The sequence below is a fragment of the Sus scrofa genome, chromosome 10 (assembly GCF_054392235.1).
Source record: "Sus scrofa isolate SSC_HxYL_T2T_F1_AM1 chromosome 10, Sscrofa_HxYL_maternal_Yorkshire_Landrace_v2.0, whole genome shotgun sequence".
In the NCBI taxonomy this organism is placed as follows: domain Eukaryota; kingdom Metazoa; phylum Chordata; class Mammalia; order Artiodactyla; family Suidae; genus Sus; species Sus scrofa.
Window position 1 is genome coordinate 33,415,021 of NC_139392.1, and position 16,394 is coordinate 33,431,414.

The following is a 16,394-nucleotide window of genomic DNA, read 5'->3' on the forward strand; positions in this document are numbered from 1 at the left end:
ATTTGATCCTTGGCCAGGGACCTTCCAGATTCCACAGGTGTGGCCAGAAAAACCACTCAAAACCAAGCTGCTTTTACCATGCATGTACGGATACTGATGTTAAATGACTTGGAGGGACAAAGCATTTTCTGATCTGGAAATCAATATGGAATCATAGCTTCTGGTTATGTTTTACTTCAATAACCCTGAAAACACAGAATTCTATGGAAAGGATATGTTGGTATTCAGAGCTGGGTTATGGTAATCATACTTTTAAAACTAAAATACTAAAAGGAATGTCACTACCTCTGTCACCTATGTGACCTATAGCTAGTTAATAAACCAAGACATGAAATAACCAAAAAGAAAAAAGGAAAATAAAGTTTATTTGGGCAGTCCGCATTATTTTCCATCCTCTTCCCTAACACCTAAAGCAGCCCACCTCCTTAATGGATGTGTTATCTGATGGGGCTGATCATCCACATTACAGAAAGACATTAAGAGAACAGACCTACAGAAAAAGGACCCGTGCTGGGAGCTGATCCACCAGGGGGTGATTTGAAAAGTGGAGTCTGAGACTGTGGCAGGCCCTAGAAAATTACTACCTTGCTCAATGGGATTAGTTGTCCAAAATGAAGAATATTTTCTTCTTGTACCATCCCATTTTCTGATTGCTCTCTTTTTACTGCTTGTTATTATTTCTCTCTTCTGAGCCAGGGGCTGGCCTCCATGGCTGGCAGCATCCTGATCATCAGCACTGTCCTGGGCACAGGAAGAGATCCAACGGCCAGCTATGGTGTTGTGAAAGCAGAGAAAGGGGTTGGTTGCTCTTTTGAAAAGGAAGGGAGAGAGTAGGATGGACAGGAGTTGGGGGTTGATAGATGCAAACTATTACATTTACAATGGATAAGCAATGAGGTCCTACTGTACAGCACAGAGATCTTTATCCAGTTTCTTGAGATGAACATGATAGAAGATATTATGAGAATAAGAACATCTATCTATCTATCTATCTATCTATCTATCTATCTATCTATCTATCTATTATCTATCTATCTATCTATCTATCTATCTATCTATCTATCTATCTATTATCTATCTATCTATCTATCTATCTATCTATCTATCAATCTATCTATCTATATGACTGGGTCACTGTGCTGTACAGCAGAAATTGGCAGAACTGAAAATCAGTTATACTTTAAAAAAATAAAAATTACAAAAAGAAAAGAAAAGAATAAGCAAAGAAGGAGTACAGATTTGGGCTTGTCAGGAAATTCTGCTGCTCTCCCATAGTCATTTCTATGACACTGTCATCATTTATTTATGAGAGCTGGAGGCAATTTTCTGATGGATTCAGGGCTGCATCTTCAGCACTTTCTTGAATGTCTGCCCTCCTCTGACAGAGAACATCTCTCGCTGGGGACAGAGAGATGTAACAAGAAGAGGGGTGGAGCCTGGGCCCCTGCAGTCAGCATGGCTCCTCTGTGAGCAGGGTGCAGCTGTCCAAGAGGTGCCTGTGTGCTGGTTGGAAAGGAACAGATGTCCTGGCCAAATCCTTAGCATCAACCTGCCTTGGGTGCTTCCCTGAGTGGAGAGGGAGGAGGAGGACTGGGTGTTTGAGGATATGGATTGGAAGGTTATAAAAATATAAGAAACACAGTCTACTGAGGCTGAGAGAAGAGAGGAAGGTGAGAGGTCATTAGGAGAGAGTGTGTTTGTGATGGGGGAGAGTGTTCACACCCTCTTTGTCTGTGGCGCACATCAGCTTCTGGGAATATCAGAGCCATAGTTGTGAATCTTTGTTGGGATGAGGTAGGAATGGTAGCCTGATGAGCCCAGCAGAGCATGTGGCGCCATCTACTCATCCACCCACCCACCCTTCAGCCATTCATCTTCTGTCCATCTGTTCATCCATCCACCCTCTTATCCTCTGTCCATCCATCTATTCTCCATCCATCCATCTATCCATCTATCATTTTTCCATCCATCTATCCATCCATCCATCCATCCACCCTCTTATCCTCTATCCATCCATCTATCCTCTATCCATCCACCCTCCTATCCTCCATCTATCCAGCCACTCACACACTTATCCTCTTATCCATCTATCTACTGATCCTCTGTCCATCCATCCACCCTCCTATCCTCTCTGCATCCATCCATATTTATCCATCCATCCATCCATCTACATCCATCCATCCATCCTCTATCCATCCATCCACTCACCCACCCACTTATCTTCTATCCACCTACCCTTCCACCCACCTATCCTCTATCCATCCACCCAGCTGTCTCTCTATCCATCCATCCTTGAGATCCCACATTCTCAGATACTTGTCCTTGGGCAGGTGTGGGACCAGCTGCCTCAGAGTCAATGGGAGAGCTTTCTAAAATGTGGGGCTTCTGGGCCCCACCTCAGCTAGAGAGCCTGGACCAGTGGTTGTCCATGTACAAAGGTGTCCCTGTGCTCCTGAGGTGCAGCTGGAGGCCTGAGAAGCACTTATGATGAGCTTCCTGCCTCCTGCTTAGTCTATATCAGTCAGTTGTCTGTGTGGGTTCAAGAAAGATCATTCAAAAATACACATCTGACCCTGGTCATGTCTTTGTTCAAAGCTCTCAGTATTTGGCACAACCCCCACCCCGCCTCCTCATTGACTCCAAACCCTTAGCTCACACCTGCCCCCAGCCTGGCAGAGCTACCTCTTTCCTGAAAGGTGCTCAGCCCACTCCCATGCCCCCAACCTCTCCCCACAGTGCCTTCCGTCCCCCTGCCTGGCTGGTGTCTGCCCAGCTGTGAGGATTCACCTTCCAGAACCCTGTCCCCTCCTCTTACCCTTGGTTACCCTTCTGTGGCCACCCACTGCCTGATCAGTGTCCCCTGCCCAGTGCTGTTGGAACAGAGAGGCTCTGTTGGACATAGGGTGTATGTGTGACAGCTTTCTCCCACAGACTGCCTGAAGAGATCTGTGTGTTTCTGCTCATGCCCTGTCTAGGCTGGGGTGGATCAGAATGCATTTTCTGCTCATTCCACCTCAATACCATAATGCAAATACATTTGTAGGGGTCGCCCTGAGATGACCTGATTTGGAAAGAAATCCTTGACCTTCATAACTTGAAAGCAGCTGACACTCTCCAGTACCTTCCCTTGGAATACAAACATGAAGCCATCACTTAACAGATTGCCAGTGCTTTATTGCCCTCCCCCAGATGGGCATCCTTCACCCTCCATGGGGCTTGAATGCATTCTGTGCTGTTGGGCTGCTCATGGTGTGGCAGGCAGGTGACTGCAGGTAAGGGGGGGCCTGGGCAGTGTCTCCTTTGTCAAAGCATATTCTGTTTGATAAAACAGCAGACCCGCTCCCATTTAAAGGTGTAGGAGAGTCAGAGGTGTTCACTGTCTACTTCCCTGCTTCCCACCTTTGCTTTCCACCCAGTCTGTAGCCTGGTGTCCTCAGTGGACAGAGCACATTACAACTGCTGGACCTCCTGCCACCATGGTGTCACGTGCAGTGTGTGACTTGCAGTGCAGCAGTGCTGGCAGAATGTGGGGTCATGAGGTCAGCCGGGGAGAGTGGTGACTGAGCCCATGAACATTGGGGTGGGAAATCAACTGCCTTGCAAGCCCAGTGTGGTACAGGGGATCAGGTGTCTCATGAGCCCGGAATCTTGGCATCACCTGGAAACCAAGTAAATCTGCCATGAGCCCCAGGAATGCTGCCTCTGGGTCTGGACTGAGATTTTCTAAGGCAGCCATGTCCTGACCTGCTACCAGCAGCTGCACTGGGGGTGGGGTGGGTGGGCTCACCAACCATGTCCAGTTGGAGTCACGCATGTTTGTTCTTGGCATTTATTCAGTAAGGACTTGGTTGATTATATATTTTTTTGGCATTGGTCTTTTTAGAGCTGCACCCACAGCATATGGAGGTTCCCAGGCTAAGGGTCCAATCCAAGCTGTAGCCGCCAGCCTACACCACAGTCATAGCAATGTGGGATCCTTAACCCACTGAGTGAGGCAAGGGATCGAACCCATGTCCTCATGGATATTAGTCAGGCTAGTTAACCCCTGAGGCATGATGGGAACTCCTTGTTGGTTGATTTGTAAGAAAGTGGAGTAGAGGACTTGATGGTGTGCAGGGGCTTAAGGTTCTCTGGAATGCCTCCATCCTTTGCCTCGCATGGTACATTGGAGCCTTGTGCCCACAGTGGACCCCCTCCTTATCCTTGGCCTCCCCTGTCAGCTCTCGACATCCTCTTTGCTTCAAGATCACCTTAGAGTTCCCTAGTGGCACAGCAGGTTAGGGATCTGGCATTGTCACTGCTGTGGCTCAGGCTGCACCTGTGGCATGGGTTCAATCCTGGCCCAGGAACTTCCTTATGCTGCAGATGTGGTCAAAAAAAAAAAAATTGGACCAGGATGTCTCATACTCTAGTGCCCTCTTTACTGTCTCTGGCAGCCCTGTGCTCTCAAGTCCACCACATCTCAGCCAGACATGGATCTCCAAGCCAAGCTCAGGGCCCACCTCCACTGAATCCCACAAGCTGCATTCCATTGACCTCGTGGTCCCTACCATCCTGCTCCATGGCTCCACGCTGGGCTCCACACTTAGCTGGCCCTTGAGGGTCACCCCAGTAGGTCTCCCACTCCCTTTGCCAACTCTCTTTGTTCACTCATCAGACACCGAGGGAGCACATTCTGTGCAGGATTGTGATAGATTCTGTGGGTACAAAAGTAAAAAAGTCTGAGCACCAGTCCTGAGGGGCTCATAACCCAGAATGAGAGGTGGCCATTCTCCAAATGATTTTTTTAAGTATAGTTGGTTTACAATGTTGTGCCAGTTTCTGCTGTACAGCAAAGTGACCCAGTCATTCTTTGACCCATACATTCTTTGTCTCATATTATCACCCATCATGTTCTATCCCAAGACACTGGATAAGTTCCCTGTTCTGTACAGCAGGACCTCATTGATTGTCCATCCTAAATTTAATAGTTTGCCTCTACTAACCCCAAACTCCCAGTCCCTCACACTCCCTCCTCCTCCCCCTTGGCAACCACAAGTCTGTTCTCTGTGCCTGTGAGTCTGTTTCTGTTTTGTAGATAGGTCCATTTGTGTTATATTTTATTTTATATCTGTGTATGTGTATGCGTGTGTCTGTGTACACTATATTTTAGATTCTGCATGTAAGTGATAACATATGGTGTTTGTCTTTCTCTTTCTATCTTACTTCACTGAATATGAGAATCTCTAGTTGCATCCATGTTGTGCAAATGGCAATATTCTGTTCTTTTTTATGGCTGAGTAGTATTCCATTGTGTATATGTACCATATCATTATCCACTCACCTGTCAATGGACATTTAGGTTGTTTCCACGTCTTGGCTATTGTGAATAGTGCCACAATGAACATAGGGGTGCATGTGTCTTTTTGAATGAAAGTTTTATCTGGAAATGTGCTGAGGAGTAGGATTGCTGGGTCATATGGTAGTTCTATATTTAATTTTCTGAGGTACCTCCATACTGTTTTCCATAGTGGTTGTACCAATTTACACTCCCACCAACAATGCAAGAGGGTTCCCATCTTTCCACACCCTCTCCAGCATTTGTTATTTCTTAACTTATTAATGATGGCCATTCTGATTGGTGTGATGTGGTACCTCATTGTAGTTTTGATTGGCAATTCTCTAATAATTAGTGATGTTGAGCATTTTTTCATGTGCCTACTGGTCATCCATATAGGGCTGCGTTTGTGTTTCAGTGGTGGAGAAAGGAGTTGGGTGGGGGAGGGCAGGCTCAAGGAAGGCCCCTCAGAGGAGGAGGAACATGGACCAGGCCTGGCAGCTGGGGGTGAGGGCAGTGGGCAGCATACCTCCTCCCTCGCATGCCTTAGAGTGCTCTCAGCCACCTGTTGCTCCCAAGACACTCCTGATGTCTCCCAGCCCAGCCATCACTCATGCCATCCCCCAGTACCTTCTTCTGCAAAGTTGGTTCTATCCTTGGCATCTTACCCATCTCCCCCTTTCCTAGTATTTCACCTTCCTTGGATCCCTTCTGCACTTTCTATTTTGGCCATGACGTTTCCTGTTTTGTACCTTTTGTCATTTACTTTCCCCATCTCCCTACTCCTAGGATTTCCTTGAAGGACTGATGGGGCCATGGAACTTCAATCACTTATGGGCCCTTGACTAAGCAAAGGGCAAAAAAAGCAGAGCAACTGAGTGCACTGGGATGTTTATGACCTTGGCTCTTTTGTTGGTGTAGTTGAGTGGCCCACAGAGTTAGAAAGTGGACAATGTCTGCCGTGGATACTGGAAGACCCTTGGCATCTGAGGAGAACACTCAGAGGCACTTTTTCTTCTCTCTGTCCATGTAGGGTTCGATGACCTTCAGGTGTGCACTGACCCAGGCATCCCCAAGAATGGCTTCAGGATGCCCAGCGGAGGGGTTTTCTTTGAAAGCTCTGTCACTCAGTTGCACTGCCAAGACAGATTCATGCTGAAGGGCTCTACAATGAGATTGTGTATGAAACACCTGAAATGAACCCTCGGCTGAGTCCCAAGTGATAAGCCCATGTGTGTGCAGGAAGGTAAAGTGCTCCCCCACCCCCACTCTACCACATGGAAGCCACTCACATGATGGGCATGTGGCCACTGGGGTACAGGGCTGGGTGCCAGACTGGCTGGTACCTTGGGATGCACTCTGCTTCAAAGCTGATCCTGCAGCCTGATGGAGGAGCCTGTGTGTGAGGTCAGGGCTGGGGCAGGGGAGAAATGCATCTGGACATTACAAATAATCATCCTCCTTCTCTGTCTCAATTATCATCTGATTTATCACCATTTTTGTCAATGCAAGAGAGCAACTCAGATAACATTGGGGCTATTTAATAGTGCACTGCCAACTCAGCACTTATGTTCCTCAATAAAATGTGCAGGAAATATATTGGCCCCAAACTGTGTCTAATGATATGGAAGATGCATGTGTTAGAGGAATAAATCAATTACACCTTATCAAGTTCTGTGTTAGACATGATTCATTTAAGGAAAGAAAGAACTGTGGCAAGTAATGATTGATTGATAAGGTATATGTTTATTTCTAGCAATTATTCCTAAATTTATTGGTCATGACAAAATATTCATTTACTTCTACTAATTATCTCTAAGTATGTTGGTTGAAACAACTTTATATGTAGGTGTGTGTATCTATATGTGTGTGTGTATATATTTTGCTTGTTTGTGTTTACTCTTTGGATATACTTTTAGAGTTTAAAAGAAGTCACTGAGTTTAATTGCAATGCCAAATTGTTCATGACATATCTCTCATGATTGACAAGGCTGAAATAGGAAAAACTGTGAATCAGGAAATAATTCTAGCCCTGAACTGCCAATAGGCATAGAATTTATATTTCATCAATATCATTAGAAGGGGTTTCACTTTCTCTTAACACCATTATTGATTTGGAGGATGGAGCTTTTATAATAATGCTATGTGAACTCTTGTTCTGATTTAGTGTCTGTCTTCTTTATGACACTTTTAAGATAATTTGATTTGACATACATTTATCAAACATCAAATTTGCTCCTCCTTATGGAAATTATGAAGGATGGGTAATTTATGTGTTAACCCTTAAAGGACTTGATATCTTTGCTTTTATTTCCAAGGTATTTTTTAAAGTCAAAATTTATACAAAGAATTTAGGTTTTTAAAAATAAATTTACTTTTTCCTCTTACATGCAGTCCAAGCAAGCTATTATTTCCTTAAGTTATAGAAACTAAAATTTTATTTCATTTGCATCTTAAAACTTACTTGCTGAAACCTATGAACCAAGGTACCCACCCAGTGCCTAAAAGACAGATAAGCTCAAAAACATCAGAGAACAAAGGAAACCAATGAGCTTCCTCACTATTGCCCAAGATGAGGGTCTTCTGTTTCTTTGTCATCCTAGGGGGGAAAAAAAGGCTTAGGCCTATTTAGGTAAGCATCTTTCCACCTTTGTAGGTAACTATGTCTTGCATAGCAATTCCAAAAAGGGGAGTGCAAAACCACCTGGGAGTAGAGGCTTCTCTTGTACTGGTCTGTCAGCACAATTCTTAACACTTGGCTCCAGATGTGTGGGGAAGGCAGTAGAGAGTCAGCTTTTTGGATTAAGCAAGGTGCTTCTGATCGATGGCACAGGCCTCCTCATTTCCAGTCACAATGTTGTGCTGGAAGCATCATTTTAGGAAGTTTGGAATAACAGGTATTGCCTTTCTCAGCATGATGGTATAATTATTTTGAATCAAAATGGTGATTTTGGAGTTCCTGCTGTGACTCAGCAGGTTAAGAACCTGACTACTCACATCCATGAGGATGCAGGTTTGATCCCTGGCCTTGATCAATGAGTTAAGGATCCAGCATTGCTGTGAACTACAGTGTAGGTCGCAGATGCAGCTCAGATCTGGCATTGCTGTGGCTGTGGCTTAGATGGCAGCTCAGATTCAACCCCTTGGTGGGGACCTTCCATATGCTGCAAGTGCAGCCATAAAAAAGAAATAAAATGGTGACTTTGTTGGTCTTTGAAAAGTTTGTATAAAGACATTAATCTGTTACCCTTGCAGTGGAGAAAACCATCACAGTCTGAGCCTCTGGACGTGGCTCACAGGGGTGAGGGGAGGGTACTTGTCTACTCCACACGTGTTGTATAGTAGGGACAAAGCTAAATTCTTTTGTCCCCTGATTTATAAATTGTCTTTATTCCTTGATTAAGATTTATACTGGCCAAATGGTAAGGGCTGCTGAATTCATTTATTTCCCTTGTCAGGTAATTCTTGGAAGGCTAATGGATTTTTTTGGCATGGTGATAAGCCTGATAACAATAATAAATACTCACATCTTTATAGGTCACTAGAGTTTAAAAGTACAGTCAGATTCACTATCTCATTGAACCCTACAAGGCAAGTCCTATTGTCCTCATTTCCTGATTAGGAAACTGAGGCTCAGCGACATTCATCTTCTTTGTCCAAGTCACACAGCTGAGGAGTAAGCAGTGGATCTGTGACTAGTTCTCAGCCAGCACTTTTTCCTCTCCAGCATTAGGTCTGATTTTCTTCTTGGTGTCACAAAATCCCAATTGTCATCAGTTACACAACCCAGTGTTATGCCAAAAAGGATCATCAACATTCAGAGTTGAAGGGACTCCGTAATCAGATAATTCAGGCCCTTGTTTGCATTTAGTTTTTGTTTGATCAGTAGGGAAACTGAGTCTCAGAGAAGGTAAGAGCCTTCTCAGACTTAACTGGTGATTTAGGGACAAATCTGTTCTAGCTCAGGTCCTGTCAGTGTGACCTGGACTCCTTCCAGATTTCCCTGCTGTCAGGCAGTTCTGCCCGACACACGGATTTTATTATATTTTTACTTATTTATTTGTTTTTGTTTATGCCTGCAGCATACAGAAGGTTTCAGGCTAGGGATTGAACCCATGCCACAGCAGAGACAATGCTGGATCCTTACCCTACTGAGACTTCAGGGAACTTTGAGAGGTACAAATGTAAAAAAGAAAAAAGTTCATTTGCAATAAATGCTTTGACATTTTTCTTTTTATCACTGCAGCATATGGAATTTCCCAGGCTGGGGGACAAACCAGAGCTGTGGCTGCTGGCTACACCACAGCCACAGCCAAACTGGATCTGAGCCACATCTCGACCTATGTGCAGCTTGCATTAATACCAGATCCTTAACCCACTGAGCCAGGCCTTGGATTGAACCCACATCCTCACAGAGACAACCTCAGATGCTTAACTCACTGAGCCACAGTGGGAACTCCCTTCAAATGCTTTGATAGCAGGAATGTGCTCTCCAGAAGCAAGGTGGTATTAAGGCAGATGATTTTTTGTGCATTCACACAGATTCCCTTTCTTCTCCTCCTCACTTTGCACTGCTACATGAACCAGCCCTCTCTCCCTTCACTCCATTCCAAATAGTTTATTCCAAGTAATCTCACTTATAAGAGTTTGGACTTACAAATATTAATTTCCTGGTACCCAAAGCCTGCAGCTTAAGAGGTGCCACTATTATTCCAAGCAACTTCTGTTAAGACTAGAATCTACATATCCCTAAGCAGGGGTGAGGATGCTTATGGTCCAGGGAGCAGGGACATGACCAGTATGATGGAGAGGGGACCATGTAGTTGGAAAAGGATTGAAATATTCCCTGTGTGCACAGGGCTGCTGACATAGTAAGTACAGTGAACAAAGCCACCATCTTGGGCTCTTCCTTTCCAAGATCACTCAACTAGTGTCCTGGGGGCCACTTTCTCTGGGAAAATACAACCCCTTCCCCGCATTTTGGAAGAAAAGGTATACGTAAAATTAGATTAACTCTGTGTAAATTCACTTGACAACAAAACCAGGATTAGGACCTGCATCCTGGAGTTTCCATTGTGGTGCAGCAGAAACAAATCCAACTAGGAACCATGAGGTTGTGGGTTTGATCTCTGGCCTTACTTAGTGGGTTAAGGATCCAGCATTCTCATGAGCTGTGGTGTAGGTTGCAGAGTTGGCTTGGATCTGGCATTGCTGTGGCTCTGGAGTAGGTTGGAAGAAATGGCTCTGATTCAACCCCTAGCCTGGGAACCTCCATATGCCTTGGGTGTGGCCCTAAAAAGACAAAAAAGACAAGAAAAAAAAAAAGACCTGCATCCTGACTCCTAGTTCAGTGCTCTTTCCATCATACTGATGTTGTGCAAAACAAGCTGCAGGTCAGATTCACCTGGGGGACTTTTATTTATTTTTTTCAATTTTTTTTTCACATTTTAACAACATGAAGATTTTGTTATTATAAATTTCAAAACAAAATTGAGGAATTTCCACATAATATTTATAACCTTCAAAGTACAATATTAATACGTGTCCATTAGTTAGAAATAACAGCAGTATGTTAGGCTACAGAGTTTAGCATAAAACCAGTTTACAAATATGAAAAACAGTAATGGTTCAATATTCACCATTACACATGAATCCATTTCTTCCAGAAAAAAAATTTTAAAAAAATTAAAATTTCACTATGACGAAATATTAAAATAACACCCCAAACATGCCACAATCACTATTCACAAATAAAGTTAAAATGAAATATACAAAATTTCACTTAATACTGTCAAATAACAATAAACTACAAGATTTCCAGAACAGAAACGGTAGGGCCCCTGAATGTTTTACAGTGAATGTCAGGAAAAGGATTAAGTTATGACTTATTTTCATGATATATAAGCCCAAAATTTACATGACCATTTCAAAATATACCAATTAAGATTTATCATTTGTAAGATGCACTAAACAAACAGTCCTTAAAGGTGAACACAAATGCTTCATTAAAACACTGTAACAACACCAAGGTGTGTTTATGATGTTCAAAGATTCATAATTAAAACTGTAATATTTACTCTCTCTGGTAAACAGATAATACCCATAATGCTTTTCAAAAAATCCTCTAAGTCCTCATTGCTCTCTTTTGTATTTATCATGGCTCATTTCAAAGGCATATTACAGCTTTCAGCTGATTCCAAGTGAATATTATTAAAACACACACATACACACAGCTCCCAAATGAAATAACTTGTTCCCCAATGAAGTATCATCCTTTCGAATAAAACAACTGTATTTAAAACAGTCAAAAACAAGACTTCTCATGTTCAACTAGACTTGAAGAGCTTAGTTTTAATTAAATTCAAGCACAATGTATCACCAAGTGTATTAGTATACAAATATCCAATAATAGGCAGTAAATATTTCTAAAATGAGGAAAGTTAAAAATAAATACTTTTGGTGACTTAATTTACTGGTGTCTAATGCGAGATTCCCAAAATATCAGGTATTCACTTGCTTGAGTCAACTTCTGCATCACATGGTTTCCTAAACATAAGGTGCTTATCAATTTCTTAGCTACTCTATTTGCCAATGTTCAGAAAAAAACACATAGCATGATCTTAAGAGTGTTCAAGATGGCTCACTTATTTTACTGTCAAGCAAAGCTAAATTTACATTCCAGGAAACACTGCAGTTTAATTTTAAAAACAAACAAACAAAAAATGCAGCAGTAAAACACTTTGTGAGGAGAAACAGATGCATTCACATATAATAAAGCCACTGCAACTTCTTCAGGCATTCAACTGTTGTGTTAAATAAACAGACAGGAGTTATTTAGCAGCAATGATTCTGCAATACATAATGCACTGTGTTTCTCAGTCCTGCACAAAAATTGCAGCTACAGTTACATCAATAGCTGTAACCTATTGGCTCTAACGGCAGAGAAGACCTTAAAACCAAATGTACCAAAAAATTGTCACACTGTGACAACAAATACAAAAACAATTTGTAGGTATGAAATAAAATGACTCCACTGTGAAGAGGACAGTGTAGACAAATGAACATTCCACGTCCACCAAAATAAATAACTGCCTTCAGATCTGAGTCCTTGATTGATAAGAAAGGCTGGGGGCTGGGCTTGAAACCATTTCATCAGACTTAAAAAGCATGCTCTGTCTTCTGTTATTCCCATGTCTTAAATAGAAAGTCATTTTATGAGGCAGTTCAAGGTTCAGGTTTATCCCACATACAGTATTTGGTGACTCTATGAAGCTAATGTTCCCACCAGCAAAAGCTAATACACCATGGCAAGAGTGATCAGCATTGTCTTAAATGACCCTCTTGTTGATGGGGTCAGTCTATAGCATCTGTGCTTCGAAGTGATGAACCTGATGACTAGGGAAGCACAAGATGCATCTTCTGCCTCAGGTGCCAGGGATAGCATGTACACTGATCAAGTCAGGTCACTTGTAAAAGGTCTTTGTGCCATTTGCAGCTTTCAGGATCCCTCCTTTGACTGAGTCAGATTTCTTTCTTAAGGATTACTGAGCTGCCCACATCAACAGAAAAGTGAGTGCATGCAATGCTAAATGTACACAGTTTTGGAATGCACTGTACATTGGCTTTTACATTGACAATTTTATTCATCAATTTATAAACCAAACACTTGATTCCACACAAAATTTTATGATTGACACATGAAATGGTTTATGACAAACACACCTTTCTCTGGATAGGAAGAATTTCAAAAACCCAGGTCCTTTTGCAACTGAATCTCTTTCAAACTGAATATTGACACACTTTCAGGTAAAGCATGTATTCTTCAAAAGTACACATGTTTCATGTCCTCTTCTGCTGAAACCCTTTTCTTAGATTCATACTGAAGAAATTTTGTTATCAATTCAATTCCTTCAGAGTCTAATCTGGGTGGATGGTTAATTAGAGGCTGTGGTTTATATTTTGGAAAGCTGTAGTTCTTGAACTCATCATTTGAAGAAACACCTGGCCAAGTTTCCTGAGATGGAGTTCCTAGCAGTCAGAAGATTAAGTGTAGTTCATCTTCCACAGTTGATCCTGGAAACAGAGGTCTTCCAGAAACCATTTCAAAGAAAATGCAACCAACACCCCACATGTCAATCTGTGTTGAGTACTCTGAGGAACCGAGAAGCACATCAGGTGGCTGGCACCACAGCATGACAACTTCATTTGAGTAGGTCTTTGTGGGAACTGACTTGGCTCTGGCTTGTCCAAAATCTGCTAGCTTTAATTCTCTTTCATTAATGAGGAGGTTCTGTGGTTTTAAGTCTTGGTACAAGAACTTTCTTCTGTGGCAATATGCCAAATCACATAGAATCTGGTATAGGAACAGCTTTACATTGGGCATACCCATGATGTTGCCACAGTCATCCATGTACTGTTTAGATCTTTATCCAGATACTCAAAGACGAGGGTCAAAGACTTATCTGTGTGAACAATGTCATGTAAGGTTACAATATTTGCATGTTTTAGATCCTTTAATAGTGAAACTTCTCTTATTGCTGTGTAGGGCGCACCTTCTTCATGTTCCAATTGGATCTCTTTCAATGCCACAAAATTCTCTGTCAATTTACTTCTTCCTTTATATACTGTTGCATATGTACCCTCTCCAAGCTTTTCTAACTTGATGTAGGTTTCCATTTTTCCAAACCCATTTTCTGATAAGGAAACTCTCCAAGACCTTTGGCTCATTGGTTGAGCAAATGGTGGACGGTTCATCTGCAACTTTTCAAGATGCCCATCAGGTATTCTGATATCTGCAGACAGTGATAACTGCTTATTTAAATCCTCCATGGAGATGCGTCTATGTATATGATTTCTAAGACAAACACCCATAGGTGACTGGACTTCATCAGATGATGTCCCTGAAGCTTGGTCACTCTCAACATCTGATCCCATTTTTAGATTTTCATGAACCATATCTAATCTGCTTCCATTTCTGGGCATTGCCATGAAGGAACCAACGCCTCCTCCAATAACGCTATGTGGTCTCTGAAGAGGGGCTTCCTGAAGGACCGCGTGTACTGGTGGAGGAAGGAATGCATACTGTGAGAGGTTGGAGGCCTGCCATTCTTCACAATAGGCTCATTATCCTTGCTGCTGTTTTCTTCAATAGTCATTTGTTCAGCCAATTCAGACAATGATTCATCAATAGTCTGGCTTCTTCGAAGGCTGAGGGATAGCCTTCTCTTAAATTTGTTCATCCTATCAAATTGAATGTGATTTAAAAAATTCTTAAGAAACTGCCAGAGCTAGCACCATTCTGATCAGTCAGCAGCAATCCTCCAGGAAAAGATTACAATTCACGGAAGGCAGCAAGTGTGGGGGCCACGTCCTGAGCCCAGGCAAAGCGAGGCAGTGTGCAGACTGAAAGAAGCTCTGCTGACACCCACAGAGACTGGATGCAGGTCTGGGTCCCAGTGGCCAGCAGACCTGAGGGGCCTCCGAGGCACAGGCCTCCACCGCAGCCACCACCTTCCAGTTCAAGCTGAGGGTCTGAGCCTCCAAGAGGGGCCACATGTTCCTCATGTGTTGCCAAGCCCCCCAGATAACATGGCTTTCAAGCTGCGGGGCCACGCAGGCCATGCACGTATCCCCTTTGAGGAGCAGAGCAGGAGCCAGGCAGCCTGGGAAGTGCTGAAACCCAGCTGAGGCTGCCTGGCTAGACGTGGGCTCCTTCTTTTCTGGTGCCAGATCATGAGGAGCTGAGGACACTGAGGGCAGCCACTCTTGCTCACTGCATGTGCCTCACTTTCTCACTCTGAGGCTGCAGATTGATGCCACCACCTGTCCCCCCTGGGGTGGCAGGGCTGGGGTACTTTTAGAAATAACGGTGCCAGGAGCTTTCTCCAAGACCTCCTATTTTAGTTGTTCTGGGCAGTGGGAATTCAACCATGGTATTTCTGAAAGCTTCCAGTGTCCTTGCAGTTACTGCTGCCAGCTGCACTTTGTCTCCACCTCATCATCTGCCTGTGGCCAAAGGTCACATAGAGCACAGGAGAGCAGTCCCTGTCTTTGCCCAAACCTGCCATGTCTCCATGCTGAACCCCTCTCTGCTCCAGTTCCTTGCAGAATGCACCAGGGGAGGAAATGAAATCATTCAGCAAGCATTATTTTTAAGTACTTCCTAAAATATTTTGATTCTCATAGACCTGACCAGGATGGCTATAAAATATGAGTAATATGATGGGAAGAAGATTCTTTAAGTTTCCTGGAGAGAAGGTGCAATGTGAGTTTCAGTGTGATTATTACATTATAAATTTTTAATTGAAAAATTCAACTTGACTCAGGAGCAAAAAAAGATGGCAGATAACTCTTTTATTCAGTGAAACTGGGGGTGGGGGCAGATATTTGTCAAAAGCAAGGCAGCCGTACTTCTTTTTTACAGTTCCTCCTATATTAAGGTGAGTTGTCTTCCAGCTCCAGAAACTGCACCAATACAGATGGATGCTTTAAAAATGTTTTATTCAGGATAGTTTTCTTCTCATATGCATTTTCTATCCTTTAAAATTTCTTTCTTCTTACCTTAGATGTGGGTTATCAGAAATAGCAGCCTGTGCCCACAGGGGCAAATATTTACATGTTTTTGCCTAACATACTCTTCTCATTTTCCATCCTCTAAGATGGGAAGGGGAAGGGAGTGCCTCTCCCTGTCTTCAGGAGCACTGCCATTTATTTGTGCTTCTGGTAACAGAAGTCACTGCTTTCCTCCTCTCCTTCCCTTGTGGCTTCTGTGTGAGTTTGGGTTTTTGTTCTTAAAATGATGTCTTTCACTTAACTCTGGTAAGACTTGAAAGGAAAAAAAAAAAAAACGGAGGAAATAAGATCAGGTCAGATGGGGGCAGATGCAGTAAAGATAAATGACAGAAATGATCAGTTATCATTGTTGCAAGATGACAGCTGGACCACCTCAGACAAGGGTTCACAAGCCTGCACAACTGAGCCCCCTGTAGTGCAGAGGAAAATCCCAATCCTAGCAGCCTTTACCAGCTGCCTCCTGTCATCTCCCATGGTCTGTGAGTGCTGAGACTTGCCCTTTCTC

At 43.1% G+C, this 16,394-nt stretch overlaps 2 pseudogenes; one reads left to right on the top strand and one right to left on the bottom strand.

Annotated features, from left to right (window-relative positions):
• The first annotated feature begins 708 nt into the window (after positions 1–708).
• The window catches only part of LOC146398939 (sushi domain-containing protein 4-like), a 60,880-nt pseudogene continuing 45,194 nt past the window's right edge, over positions 709–16,394 (top strand).
• LOC146398940 (cyclin-dependent kinase 17 pseudogene) lies at positions 13,002–14,578 on the bottom strand (annotated as a pseudogene).